This window comes from Rhinolophus sinicus, linkage group LG11 (genome assembly GCF_036562045.2).
Source record: "Rhinolophus sinicus isolate RSC01 linkage group LG11, ASM3656204v1, whole genome shotgun sequence".
Classification (NCBI taxonomy): Eukaryota; Metazoa; Chordata; class Mammalia; order Chiroptera; family Rhinolophidae; genus Rhinolophus; species Rhinolophus sinicus.
The window spans coordinates 79,279,304-79,294,773 of NC_133760.1; the positions used below are offsets into that span (position 1 = coordinate 79,279,304).

At 38.0% G+C, this 15,470-nt stretch overlaps 1 pseudogene; it reads left to right on the forward strand.

Moving 5' to 3' along the window:
* Positions 1-309: 309 nt before the first annotated feature.
* The window catches only part of LOC109453466 (small ribosomal subunit protein RACK1), a 28,998-nt pseudogene continuing 13,837 nt past the window's right edge, over positions 310-15,470 (forward strand).

Consider the following 15,470-nt stretch of genomic DNA (forward strand, 5'->3'; position numbering starts at 1 on the left):
TTTAATGAAAGAAAACAGTTATTACATTAATGTGTATCTTTTGGCCTCTCAGTACAACCCTGGAATGACTGTGTCACTGATAGAAGGCAAGGAATGGAGGTAAAGTGTATTTAATTAATTCTGTGTATTTAAATTGCTTTTGTTGACATAGGATTTAAAGTAGGCATTTGGGGGCATTTTCCAAAGAGAAATTCTGTAGAGCAGAGGTTGTTAAATTTTCTCAGTCCACAGCACCGTTAGCATCTCAGTCACTTTTTTAAAAGTCCCCAAGGACCCCTTTTACACTGCAGGGCTGAGGCGGGAGCGGCGATGCTGCTGGCCTCTCCGAACTCTCCAGGACCATGCTCGTCGTTTTGGGGACCCTCCCCCGCAGCTGCTGTGACTGAACGGATGACCCTAGTGGCACCCTCAGCAGCCACAATGACTGGGTGATGCAGGTCACTACCACTTCCCAGTTCCCAGACACGATACTGTCTGTCTCTCAGACAAGACCAGCACCACGTGGAAGTGACCAAGGATGAGACCAACTGCAGCATCCCACCCGGTGTTCTTTCGGGTCACTCCCATTTTGTTGGTGATGTGGTGTTGTGAGTGCCTGAAAGGGCAGTTTCCATATTTTAGTCTCTTCCTGAAAGTCAAGGGGACATTAACCCCTCGGCAGGGCCCTACGTCCTTGCGTGGTACTCGTGGCGTGAGTGGGGAACAAAGTCCCGGCACACCGGATCAAACAGAGAGAGTAACACAGCTTTATCTGGGAGCCAATGTCCCTCCAGAGGCCAATGCTCTGGTAAGAACAGAAGGTTATACAGAATTGAACAGAATTTAATAACGAACCAAGTCCTAGAGTCAATCGGGATGGAGAAGGTCCCTGGTCCAGGAGAGACAACTGGGCCCACGATGGGTCTCAGGCAAGCTGATCTGGCAAGGAAGAGCTTCGGAGAGTCCTGGTATCGCAGCTTGCACCTCGCAGAGGACTCTGTCTGATCGCCTAGACCAACTTCCAGGAGGATCGTTCTGGAGTGACTTGCTCAGAGCCTCGCAGAGGGTCTTAGCCGGAGCACCTAGTCGGACCATTCATGGCATTGCTCTGGAGTTCTTTTATCCTCTTTTCCTTGGACTTGCTAACCTCTTAGGTAATAACCAGAAGTTGTTTGCCAGGAGTTGTTTACCTCTTAGGGGATAGCCAGAAGGTTTTTGTTGAATGTGTTTATCACTCAATTTTGTTATGCTCAGTTTCACACAAAAACATGTTTTTCACTTCACTCTTCTCAGCCTCACACATGTGTGGCCATATTCCTGTCCCTACTAGTAAATAACTTCTTTTGCAAACCTCAATCCAACGTATATATTTTATATGCTCTATATATGCCATCCCCTGGTTTCTGAAATGTTACAAAGAAAACACTGAGGAAATCACAATTATTGTGTTTTAGCAAAAATTTTACCTGTGCATCAGGTGCGTATTATATATTTCAGCAAATACCAACCAAAAATAACACCTCTCATAAAAAGCAAAATTTCTTTAAGTCCTCTCCGAATATTTTCAATTATAGAATTCAAGTTATTGCAAAAGAAATACAAAGTGTTATATGTGCTCCATGAGCCAGAACAAGTGTATAGGCGCAGGGATCTCTTAATGAGTCCCCAAAAGGAACAAGGTGTACTTAATTCAGTGGCTATGCCTTCCTTGGATACCCCTGCATTCATGGTATAAACCAATGCCTGTATTTTGGTTGTATGTTCCTCCAGTGCATGGAGGTGTTTAATGGTGTCATCATGAGTGGTCTTTAGCACGTCTGGATTTTGAGGAATAGCTTCCTTGACTGTGGTGGAATTAATCCAAGGAATTGGTTCACTAGTATCTGCCATCGTGGTGGAAGGAAGCAGTATGAGAAATGTGTATTAGTAGATGTCGTATAACTATGACCATTAAAAGTAATATTAATGACATTTAAAACATGTATTCAAGCTGTAAAGGTTAAGTTGTTATTTGACATGACTGTGTGATTAAAATACAGTAACTGAGATGTCTTTCACATACACAAAATCCATGCGCCATCACCCAAGCTCTTTACCAGTGTTGGGGTTTCCATTTGTACCTTAGGAACATCAGAAAAGGTAACTTCTACAGGATGCATAGTGAAGTAAATAGATGAAGTGAAAGGATGAACAAGATCTCTAGGAAGGTAACAACCTTGTAGATAAAAGGGTATTTCAAGTGAAACAAAGGTTTGTCCCTGAATTGTGACAGGTGTAGCATAAGTGTCATAGAAAAGTACTGAAGCTGTATCTATTAGTTCTATTAGATTGATCTGACATTCACCGTCGGCTATACAGACAGATGGCCTGGAATAATCCATTTCTGACAGAGAAGTGTTCCAAGAATTAGTAGATGCAATACCATAATTAAGGAGTTTTTGAGTGTCAGCATAAGCAAGCTGCAGGAAAGTGTACATTTTATTACAGTGTCCTCTTCACTGGTTTTCTAAGTATTGGACTCTAAGAAAGAAGAAATTTTGTTCTAACTTCTCATGTTGTTCTTGTTGTAGTTGTTGAGTTTTTAGAAATGCATGGATAAGTGTCATGTATATATAGTAAAGAATTCAGGGTTATGTTCTCTCTGACGCTTATGAAGCAATTGACAAATACATTGTATCATATGTACTAAAAGTCAAGCAAATCCTATATTCCTATTTTCAGTTTGATGTCAAACCAAAAGCTGTGTGCTTGAACAAACTGGTATCAGTAAGTCCCTTCTGCTCTTGCATTAAGGTCCCATTCCTTACAGGCGTGAAAAGCTCAAATCTACTATGTATCCAGGAAGAGTCTTCTTGTGGTTCCCATCTAGAGCCACAATGTTTCCAGAAGACAGAAGTATAATTGGTAAACATTTTACAGTCAGCCCCTGCAGCGGTGTTATCCCCAGAGCAATTTCTAGTCTCATAAATGGTATGGTGTCCGGGCAAAAATATGGTCATGTAGGTTAGGATCAAATAAACAAGAAAGCTGAGAACTATGCAAGTGAATCTGCAAGGTGACATCCTCTGTGACAGGGGTAAAGTTACTTAGGGTCTGATCTGTAATTCCTGTAATCCCCTTCTAATTTCCCTATGGTTTGGTTTTCTACCCAAAATGTAGATTCTCAGATTCCTAGCTATAATTTCATCTTCTGTCCAAAATTTTTGTTCTAACGGTCCAGTTCATGGTCTCGTTTTGGCATTCCTATGCAGGTTAAAAAATTGAATCCTCCTAGTTAAATACTTCTGTGTCTCTGTAAAGATGTCTAATAGTTGTCTAATGATAATAGTTTGTGGTGAGACTGGGTTAAGTGATTTTCTAAAGGTTAAAGCAATTCGTAGATTATATTTGTACCATGTTATCTGTTCTTCAGGTTTTCTATACATGTAATCCAAGTATCCAGGAATTCTACAGTGGAGAATGTGTTTCACTAAGCATGTCAAAGACCAAAAAGCTGGTTGTTTGATTTCTCAAATTCCATTGCCCTAATGTGTCTGTCAGGTAGCCTTACCGCTGTATAAGTGCATGTGCAGCACTCTCTATTGCGTAGCCGATGTCCTAAGTTATACAGGCAGGATATCCCCTCCTCAGGGCCCCATGACCTGATAATGGTTTGGGGCTTTGCCAAAAGGTGTATTTGAGGCACATGCCATCCCCTTCAGTAGGCATATTCACAAAGGAAAAGGTAATAAATAAAAGAGAGAAAATAACAGCTGGTAGTACAGCCAAATGAAGGTATGTTGGAGCACAGAGATAAATAAAATTAACATAAACAAGTTCAACAAGTGTAAGCAGTAATAAATTGTCTAGTAAAAAGTAGCAAGAATACTTAACAGTCTGAGGAGATTTGCTTGGCTTTGTGGAGCTGTAACTGTCCACATCCTCCTGGAATCTGGTAAGTATTCCCTCCTCCATCAGCGATTATATTCTGTGGGGAGAGTTTATTTTTATGATCCTTATTGGTGACTTTATAAGGAAATTTACAAGGTTTGTTGTCAACTGGCAAATCAATAATGTCTGGTGAGCAATTTAGATATGAGTGAGGTGGCTCACGACCTCTTCTGCTGTTATTGTGGGACCCGAGGACTTTTCCTCGTTTATGGTCCATCCTTTTGATCTTAAGTCCTGTATCAATTTTTGTTTTTCCTGTTCCAATTGTGTTCTTCATCATGCATCATAATGATATCATCAATGAAGGAGATAATAAGAGAAGAGTATTTAGAATTTTCAATTTGTGATGACAAAATGGAATGTGCAATGACTGAGCTATTCAAGTATCCCTGTGGTAACCTATTGAATTGATGTTGTGCACCGTCCTGTGTAAATGTGGTATATTCCCTGCTGTCCTCTGTAATCAGAATGGCAAAGAACATATCTGACATGTCAATCGTCTCATAAAATTTGCTATTTCTCTGAGTAATTTTATTAATTACCTCCTCGGGGCCAGGCAATGCCCCTGGAATTTTGGAACTATTTTTATTAATATTTCTGTAGTCAATAGTCAATCTGTATTGCCCATTTGGTTTTAAAACTGGCCACCTGGGCTATTAAATCTGTGAGACCGACTTTAGAGATTATGCCCTCAGACACCTTTTCCTGAATTTTAGCAGTAATTTCCCTATGTCCCCTCTTAAGGGGGGACTGTTTAGTAAAGCATTGTCCAATAGCTTTTGGTCATTTTACTGGATCAATTCGGACAGACGCTAAATTACAGTTGAAGCCTGCTATATTATTTTTTAAGGTTTTAAGTGGAACAAAGGAAGAAAATACAGTAGGTAAAATGTCCATCCCCAGGATGTTTTCTAAATTTTGTCCCATATAGGCACAGGTGTTAATTGGGTTCCTATCATAATTATGTATAATGATAGAAATTTTATAGGCTTTGGAGAGTGTACCCCCAAGCCCTTCAATATTGCAAGATGGGAATGTTCCCCAATACCTGCTATCTGTTTGATTCAACAGAGTAACAGAGTAATCAATTAAGAATTCTATCACCTGAGGGTGTGAAAAAAATTCTGTATATAACTTTATATAAGGTCTGTTATCACCGGGTCGACCATGGATGTTAGCCGTGTCCACCTGGGGTTTACCTGTTTTTTGAAAATAATTTTTGAGTATCTTATACCTGTGATTGTTGGTCATCTCTAGGATTCCAACTAGGATTCCTGCTGAGAGGCCGTCTTAGGGGTTGTATATTTCCCCTAGACTTATTTTGAAAATTAGGGTTCCTGTAGGAATTACCCTGAAAATTGGAACTCTGCTGTGGATTTTCTGAGAAGTTATTCACCTTCTGATTTCTTGGAGTTCAATTTCTTGGAGACCATCCTCTGAATATACTAATAATGGGTCTTGGTTTTTGGGAAAATCTGCCATTCCAGAGCCTATTAAATGTCTGCCTAGGGTTTTTCTGTTTCATGGTTTGTTGCTGTGGCATAAAGCCTCTGTTGGAATTCCTGATTTGTGCATTGAATGTAAATTTTGGAATGCCGTGGAGTTCCTCCGCAAGTCTGAAGACCTTAATTGTGTCTTCAATTATCCCTGCCTGTGCTATTGAATTCATATATGACATTTTTAAGTGTGGAGGGGCTCCTCTGAGTATGGCCTTCTTTATTGTATTTGAAGCAGTCACCTGCATGGGACTGTTAATATTTTTGTCATGTATCATCACCAGAATTGCCAATTTTCTAGTGACTTTGATGGCTTAGGCTATGTCCTTCCAGTGTAAACCATCCCTCAGGGAAGGTAGGGCCACGGTAGGGTATGTGGCTCGCCAGGCCTCTGCGATCCAATCCCACAGTGACAGTATCCCTGTTGTGGATGCCTGAGTTATGGCCAGTAGCTGTGCATTCAACTGAGGTTGCTCAGTGACAGCTGATATTTGCCTCATTTCTATTCCTGTAAGCTTGATAGTGTTTGCTCCTTTATCCCAAATGTGAAGGAGCCATTCCATGTCTGCCAAATCTTTTTGTGAGAAATCAGTTCTCGTGATCTGGAGTTCTGCTCTAGTGAATTCTCTTCCTTTCTTAGGTATTGTGGTTTTCCCTGTCCATGGTTATAATCTATAACCTGTTTTCTAGGTATTACTGGTCCAGCCTGGTAGACTTCCTCTGGGGCCCACGGGTTGTTATAATCTCCTGGATCCTCCGGGTGCGGATCCCTTGGGTTCCAATCATAATTTTTAAACCCAACCTTTAGGTTTTCTGCAAATCTGCTCAAAACTGTCCTGGTCAGTGTCTTTCCTTTATTCATGTCTTCATCGACCTGTGAGAGGCTTTTAAGCAAAATTGCAGGAATTGCCTGCGTGAGCACCCTTGAAATGAAAGGATTCACATTTTTAGGATTTTTGAGGTCCATCCGTACATCCTTGGGGTTTGTTTGGGAAGCCGTTTCCTGACTTTTATACATCTCATACCATAGGTCCTCCTCTTAAGCACAGTATTTGGATGTCTCCTAATACTAAGCTTCTTTTTTAGGGATTTAGCTAGGGTCCACATCCTATGGAAGAGAGAGAGAGAGAGAGAGAGAGAGAGAGAGAGAGAGAGAGAGCTAAATGAAACAGAAAATAAGCTATAGAAGTTTGGATGCAAGAGAATATAAGTAATTAGTTTTCCAAACCAAAAATTTCCGTTTCACAGTTCTAGCAGTTAACAAATTCTGTCTCAATTTTTCCTCACACAATTCAGCTCTTTCCTATATTATTTTGGCTATCCAACGTGCCATATGTTGTTACCCACTGTCATCGAGCACCAGATAGATTTTAAGATAAAATTTTCCTTCTCTTTTTTAAAAAGAGGTCACAGCTCAAAGTGGCCCATGCAGAGATCAAACCAGCAACCTTGATGTTCGTAGCCATGTGCTCTAACCAACTGAGCTAACCCGCCACCCAAGAAGTTTCTGTTCTTAAAAAGAAAGTGCCAACTAGGCCAATTTAATGCCAACTATGTTAATTTATGTTGCATGTGCCTATAAGGGCAGTCTCTTCCTGAAAGTCAAGGGGACATTAACCCCTCAGCAGGGCCCTCCATCGCTGCGTGGTATTCATGACGCGAGTGGGGAACAAAGTCCCGGCACACAGGTTCAGATAGAGTGAGTAACACAGCTTTATTTGGGAGCCAATGTCCCTCCAGAGGCCAATGCTCTGGTAAGCACAGAAGTTATACAGAATAGAATAGAATTTAATGAGCAACCAAGTCCTAGAGTCAATCGGGATGGAGAAGGTCCCTGGTCCAGGAGAGATGACTGGGCCCATGACGGGTCTGAGGTAAGCTGATCTGGCAAGGAAGAGCTTCAGAGAGTCCTGGTATCACGCCTTGCACCTCGCAGAGGACTCTGTCTGATCGCCTAGACCAACTTCCAGGAGGATCGTTCTGGAGTGACTTGCTCAGAGCCTCGCAGAGGGTCTTAGCCGGAGCACCTAGTCGGACCATTCATGGCATTGCTCTGGAGTTCTTTTATCCTCTTTTCCTTGGACTTGTTTACTTCTTAGGTGGTAACCAGAAGTTTTTTGTTGAATGTGTTTATCACTCAATTTTGTTATGCTCAGTTTCACACAAAAATATATTTTTCACTTCACTCTCAGTCTCACACATGTGCAGCCATAGTCCTGTCCCTACTAGTAAATAACTTGTTCTGCAAACCTCAATCCAACATATATATTTTATATGCTCTCTACACGTGGCATCTGCTCAAATGGCCTTTCTGCCCTCTCTGGCTCCTGGGATGGAACCCTTGGTCTCTGGGATGTCACAGTGGGCACCGCCACACTGATTTGTAGGTCACACCAAGGATGTGGGAGTGTGGCTTTCTCTGACAACCAGCAGATGGTCTCTGGCTCCCGACATAAAACCACCAAGCTATGGGATGCTCTGGGTGGATGCAAATACACCATCCAGGATGACAGCCAGTCGGCCTGGGTGACTTGCATCCACTTCTCACCCAAGAGAAGCAATGCCATCATCATGTCCTGTGCCTGGGACAAGGTGGCCAAGGTGGGGAACCTGGTGAACTGCAAGTTGAAGACCAATCACATCGGCCATACAGGGTCACTGAACATGTCACTGTCACTGTCTCTACAGATGGATCCCTCTGTGCTTCTGGAGGAAAGGATGGAAGGTCATGCTGTGGGACATCAACCAAGGCAAGCACCTTTACAGCCTGATGGTGGGGACATCATCTGCACCCTGTGCTTCAGTGCCAACCGCTGCTGACTCTGTGCTTCCAACGGCCCTGGCATCAAGATGTGGGACTTGGAGGGGAAGATCACTGTAGATGAATTGAGGCGAGAAGTTATCAGTCCCAGCAGCAAGGCAGAGCCACCCTACTGTACCCTCTGGCCTGGTCTGCTGATGGCCAGGCTTTGCTGGCTACGTGGACAACAGGGTGTGGGTGTGGCAGGTGACCACCAGCCTTGTTAGTAATACATGGCAGAGCTCTAGAAATAAAAAACTGCTTTTCTTACTTGCAAAAAAAAAAATAGGTCACCAGGACCAAAACAAACAAAATAAAACAGAACAATAATTAAACAGTTTCCTTTATTAAGTAGTTAGGTCCAACAACTTAATAGATTTTTATACCCTACCGAATTATTATTTTATAAAGCAATGCACAAAAATTGAAAGAAAAAGTTTAAAATTTTATTATTACATAACTATAATTACTAAGGAGATGTGTATGCCTGCTGAGTACTGCACTGTTTCTCAAACCATGCAGTCAGATTGGATATGGCCAGTCACCCTGTTTTTCTGTTCCATTTTGGTTTTTCAGTATGTGCTTTTTATCACAGCTACTGGTGAAAGTCCAACTTTGCAAAGATGATTTTAATTTTTTAAAAATTTAGTGCAATGCAATGTAGAAATTGTGAAGTACCTCAAGCTAGTATTTCACACAACATCTGACAGTTATTGGGCATCACTGTGTTTCCCTTCAAAAGTTAACACATACCATGCTGCCCATGAGGTGGCTGTGGGGCCCAAGGGCACCTGGGTGCACAGTGTGAGAACCACAGGTATAGAAGCTATGTTCTTTTATCCCAGTGATGTAAACTGGGTAATAGTAGGATTAATATTATTTATGACATGGTTAGAACAATGTTTGGTACTTAGTGAGTACCTAATAAATGTTACCTATTATAATTACTATTTCTAAGTGAGACATTAGAAATAGGATGGAAACAAGCCTATTTTGGTGATCAGGTACCCCTCCATGCTGCTTATTCGATGACCTAACAGCACTTTGTTCACATATCCAGTGTAGCAGTTATATATAATAAAAATTTCTTTACATCTGACTACTTGCAAGCAGCTCAAGGGCAAAGAACCTTTTATTTGTTTGACATCCAAAAATCTTGCACTTTGCTTAGCATTCAAATATGTTTAATAAACATGTATTAAATGAATGATTGATCAAATGCAGAACAATAATCCTCAGTGGTACTGAACACTGAGTCATACAGAACATGACATATTTAATTATCTTGATGTTGTAGTGGATTTTTTCTTGAAGAGTTTTTGACTTAGAATTGACAGCCTGACTTATTGAGACTAGCCAATTGAAAGAAAATCATCCCCAGAGAAATCATTTAAGATTCCAGATTTGTAGCTTTTTTTTTATCTAGGCTACTAAAGAAATGACTATGGTTCTCAGAATGATCTTTATACGGTCATGTCAAGTATTAGATTCTTACAAATCTGAGTATTAACAAATTAATAAGGTATATACCAAGCTTCAGAGAATGTGATATTTTGGATTAATTTATTTCTGAGGTAAAATATAGACTTACTATATGATATTCTTGAAAATACTTGTTCAACCCAGCCAGATCAAGGAATAAACTGGGGACTTCATTCCAGGCATGCTTCAAATTTGTAAGGTTTCCCCAGGTACTTTTAACTGAAATGCCATTGATGCTCAACTAAACTGAGTTTGACATATTTCCTGGATTATTATTAATAATAAAAAAGTTTGAGCAATTAAAGAATATAAAACTACATGTTGCTCTTTATTTAGTTGTAAAAAACCTGCAAGTAACTACTAAAACAAAGTTGTCTTTAATAAATTTTGGCAAGCAAATCTGGCACAACATTTCTAGGAAGATTTTAAGAGTATCTTTGAGTGTAAATGTTGATACAGCAAAACATCAAACTAAACCAATTTTAACTTTCAAGAGAAATGATTATCTGAACCCTTCCTCCTAAACCGATGGGCGGCAGCAACGTTACCCCCGAAACAGTGACTCGATGATGGGACACAAATGAAGGGCTGTGCAAATAGGACTTTGCATTCTTTCTCCCTAATTTTAGACTTGAATATGGTATGCATTCATAAAGTGTATGTTGAAGATTATGAAGAAGGAACAAAAATAATGGAAATTAAAAAATAAATCTTCCCCACCAGAATTAAAGGCCTCACAATAGATTGGAATTTAATGGTGTATCATCTCTTTTGTATCTCTAGTAACATCAACAAGGCTCATCATTTATAGAATTCTCACTCTTCAGAGAAATATAATGTTAATCACGAACCACGGTGTAGGAGTTGTTTTAAAGTTTCCCTTAACTCTCAACTAAAAATGCCCAAAGAAGGGTAAATAACATCATCATGTGTGGTTTGTAGGTACACAGAAATTGCAAATCTTATACTAGTAAATTAGTGTGATTCTCTCTTTAAATTACTAAGCATTGTCCATATCCTAGAAATTGAATAAAACAATAAACTCAAACAATACCTAATATAAAGTTTACCATGAAAATAGTATTCTATGGGGTATGTGTTTATTCTACATTATTCTATATTTAATATTACACTGTTGTGAAAATAGTAATTTTCTAAACATTAGTTTTTTTTAGTCAAATATCTTTAATACATTTTTGTTTGCCATTTGTTTTTGAAACAGTTATTAAAATACATGCTTTTGTTTTAAGAATTTTTATATGAATATATACAAGACACGAAAATTTAAGCAATAAATATATGGCTAATAATTGGTAATTTGGATAGACTGCATGCCATTATGCTCACTGGAAAAATGCACTATATTATTTATAAGTAATGATACCTTAATCTCATAAACCTAATTATTCATTCAGACTGTGGTGGATAATGTTGTCAGTAACCCCAAATGTTAATTTGCTTTTTTCCCTTGTATTAAAAAATTCCTAGAATTTCATAAAAACAAAATTCAAAATATAATTAACCATCTAGAAAGTCTCTATTGATGATTAGATATTTAGCAATTATTCATCAATACTGTATCACCAGGTTATAACGTGAGCAAACAATAAAAATACCCAGGATTAAAAAAGCAAAATCATTCCTTCCATTGTCCTTAGAGCTTTTTCATTACAGAGCTAACTGCCTGAAATGGGCTGGATCAATTCTGGACAAGCTGTGAAAAACACAGAGCCCCTTGACACCCACTCAATGTAGAAAATCCTTAAAACCTCACAATCACACACCTTTATAAGTCATCTTAGAAAGCCTTAGAACTGATCTCCCAGCCTGAGTATATTTGGGATCTTGTAGTGATTTCAGGCTGCCTCCAGTTGGAGAGATCTGCCAACTACAGTTATTCATTTCCAGGACAGAATGGAAAAAGTTATTCCCATTTCTGACATGAAGAGTAAGGATGTACTTTATCCCACAACCTATGTGTTTGCTATACTCCCAATATAGTGAGAATCGTATGAGTAATTTTGATAGCAAGATCTCATGCCAAATTTTCCCTGCAAATGCTCCAAGAAGAGTGGGTACATCATATACTTGATAAAGTTTCTGGTCTGCAGCCTTAATTCCGCTTTACTTCAGAAGAAAATCATGTCTTACGTTAGCCGTCAACTGGATTTTTTCTCTTTACCTTGTTATATGACATATATTATAGTGAATTGAAAATGTTTCCTACATGCTCATGAAAATCACCAGTGCAACAAAGTGGCAAGTTTTTGCCCAAGAGAAGTAAAACGAATGCCATGATAGTTACTGTTCTTGCTTTTGTTTTTTAAGAGAATCACTTATTTGAATAGGTGTTTTAAAAATTGAGGTCACTGTCATCTACTTTTTGTTAGAAAAATCCACCCTCTTAGTCAAAAATATTTTTCAGATACCTTAAAATATCTGAATAATGAGCACAATCTAAAATTAGAGACGACACTGTGGAGCAGATGACATAAGATAGTTCTTGGAAGATGGGAGGACTGTGACAGGTGGAGATAGAGAGGAAGAATATTCTGGGCTAAGAAACTGACATGGAAAATAGAATATGTTAAGAAAATGCCAAGTATGGAAGGAATATAGGGTATTTGTGGTGGAGGAAGGAAAATCTATACATAAGATTTTAAAAGTGTATTGAGACTGATTCTAGAGAGTTTTGAATCCAAGGGATAGATGTTTGGAGTTTGCTCAAAATATAATAAAGAGGCAAGGTTTCTGGATGGGATCACATGTTTTAAAGAACAAAATATTTGCATATATTTTAAATAAGTTCCTATAAGTCTATGTGTCCAAGGAAAGCTTTCTAGTCTGAGAATGGACATATATCAGATCAAGTGAGTTTTCTTAAAAGGAGCAAAAATAAATTAAATACCCCAATTTATTTTCAAATATTCTACACAATTTTTCATGTAAACTTGTTTGATATGAGAGCATCTGTAACAATTTGGAACATATGCTTACTATAGATAGTTTGCTCAGATATTGGAAAATGAAGCGTATAATTACCTTGTGTTATTTAGTGTCATTCTGCACTGAAATTAACCAGGTTAATATCATCACTAATAAGCTTTTAAATTGAGCTGTAAACTTCTTTTCCTTCACTAAGCAAATATCAAAACAATGGGACATACTTTTTGATTACTAAAATTTGTTACAGATTTATTTAAATCCCTCATGCACTCCTGGTAGGAATGTAAATTGGTACAGCCACTGTGGAAAACAATATGGAGTTTCCTTAAAAAAATTAAGAAGATAATTACCATACAAACCAGCAACCCCTCCTCTGGTTATCTACCTGAAAATTTTGAAAACACTTTATTTAAATCTGTAACAAATTTTAGTAATCAAAAAGTATGACTTCACTCATATGTGGGATATAAAACTGAAAAGCTGACTGCTTCTCTTGAAAAAAAAAAACACCTCTTAGCTTCTGGAAAAGAACTACTGAAAGCTTTGAGATCATACACAAACATCAGACACATGTAAAACATTCTGGAAGACAATGACTCTTTTTAAGTGAGTGGCAAAATATTGTCTTTGTATTTATTCAGACTCTGTCACATCCCATTTGTTTCTACTTTTCATATATTCCTATTTCCTGTCATTTTCCATAGTTACATACTCAAAATATTTTTTTCATATTTCTTTTCATTATATTTTCTTGTTTAAATATAACTGTTACTTAAAAATATGTGATCAAAGACCTAAATATAAGACCTGAAACAACAAAATGCATAGAAAAAAACATAGGTACTAAACTTACGGACTTTGGGTTCAAAGATGATTTTATGAATTTGACCTCAAAGGAAAGGGAAGTAAAAGCAAAAATAAATGAATAGGACTATAAGAAGCTTTAAGGCCTTGATAGCTTAAAAGAAACTTAAAAGCTTATAAGCCTTAATAGGACAGCAAAAGAAACTGTCAACAAAACAAAGAAGTAACCAACCAAATGGGAGAAGATATTTGCAAATTACACTTCCAATAAGGGGCTAATAGCCAAAATATATAAGGAACTCATACAACTCAACAGCAATAACAACAATCCAGTTAAAAAAATGGGCAGAGGACCTCAAGAGACATTTCTCCCAAGAAGATACACAAATGGCCAACAAATACATGAAAAGATGCTCAACATCACTAGCTATAAGGGAAATGCAAATCAAAACCACAATGAGATATATCACCTCACACCTGTTAGAATGGCTATTATCAACAAGACAAGTATTATCAACAAGACAAGTGTTAGAGAGGTTGTGGAGAAAAAGAAACCCTCATGCACTGCTGGTAGGAATGTAAATTGGTACAGCCACTGTGGAAAACAATATGGAGGTTCCTTAAAAAATTAAGAATATAATTACCGTACAAACCAGCAATCCCTCCTCTGGTTATCTACCTGAAAAAATTGAAAACACTTATTCATAAAGATATATGTTCTCCAATGTTCATTTCAGCATTATTCATGATGGCCAAAATGGAAACAACGAAAGTATCCTTCAGTAAATGATTGGATAAAGAAGATGTATTACATATACCCAATGGAATACTACTCTGCCATAAGAAAAGATGAAATACTGCCATTTGTGACAACATGGATGGATCTTGAGATTATTATGCTAAGTGAAATAAGTCAGACAGACAAAGTTGAGAACCATATGACTTCACTCATATGTGGGATATAAAACTGAAAACATCAGACAAATGAAAATTCATAGACACAGATAACAGTATGGTGTTTATCAGAGGGAAAGGGGTCTTGGGGGCAGATAGAAAAGGGTAAAGGAGTCAACTATGTGGTGACAGAAGGAGAACTGAATCTGGGTGGTGAACACACAATGCAATATACAAATGATTTATTATTGAATTGTACACTTGAAACCTATATAATTCTATTAACCAATATCACCCACTAAATTTAATTAAAATGTGTGATCAAGATGAAAAAAAGAAAAAAATCTAGAGCTCAACATTCTTTTAACTTAAGATAACCATTTTAACATTCTGGTTTATATTTTCTTAGCCTTTTTTTCTTCCTATTTACACAGATTTAATAATAATAATTAAATGTTAGCATACTGTGTGCAAGGAATTTTTTCTTCTATCTCTATGTGATCTATGTGTTACTTTTAAATAGCATCAATGTATCAAAGTCTCTAAGAACTATATTTTCAGAATTCAGACTTGCCCATTCCTCACAAATTTATGAAGTAATATATTTGGGATATATAATATATAGTTTTATACATTTATAACTTTTACACATATATAAAATCATATGTATGCAATTATAATGCTGGATCAGAGAACAGTTTTACTGCATACTGCAAGGTTGATCTGCTGAGTTGTGCAAGTGTGCATGCCCAAGCATTGATAAAGCTCCCCATCTCCCTACATCTTCACCAACATTTATATGAAATACCTTCCTACTGCATCCCAAGTCAGCCTGCCTATTTGGCCTGTACAAAAAAATTGGTCACTGTTGGAGAATAACAGTGTCTTATCACAAAAGACTCAAATTGCTGCAGCAGTTCCAGATGTGATTTCCTTGCTTGAACAAATCACTACAATCCCTGACACCCAGTGTGTAATTATTAACGTGGTCAATGCTTGGTTACTGCATACTTGTTCTAATGGCTGGTGAAGGCCATCGGTCAGAGGTTTCTTGCACTTGGCAAGGCCAGCAATATGCCTTCACTGTCTTACCTCTGGAGTGAGTAAACTCAGATCATAACCTAGTCCACAGGCAAAGA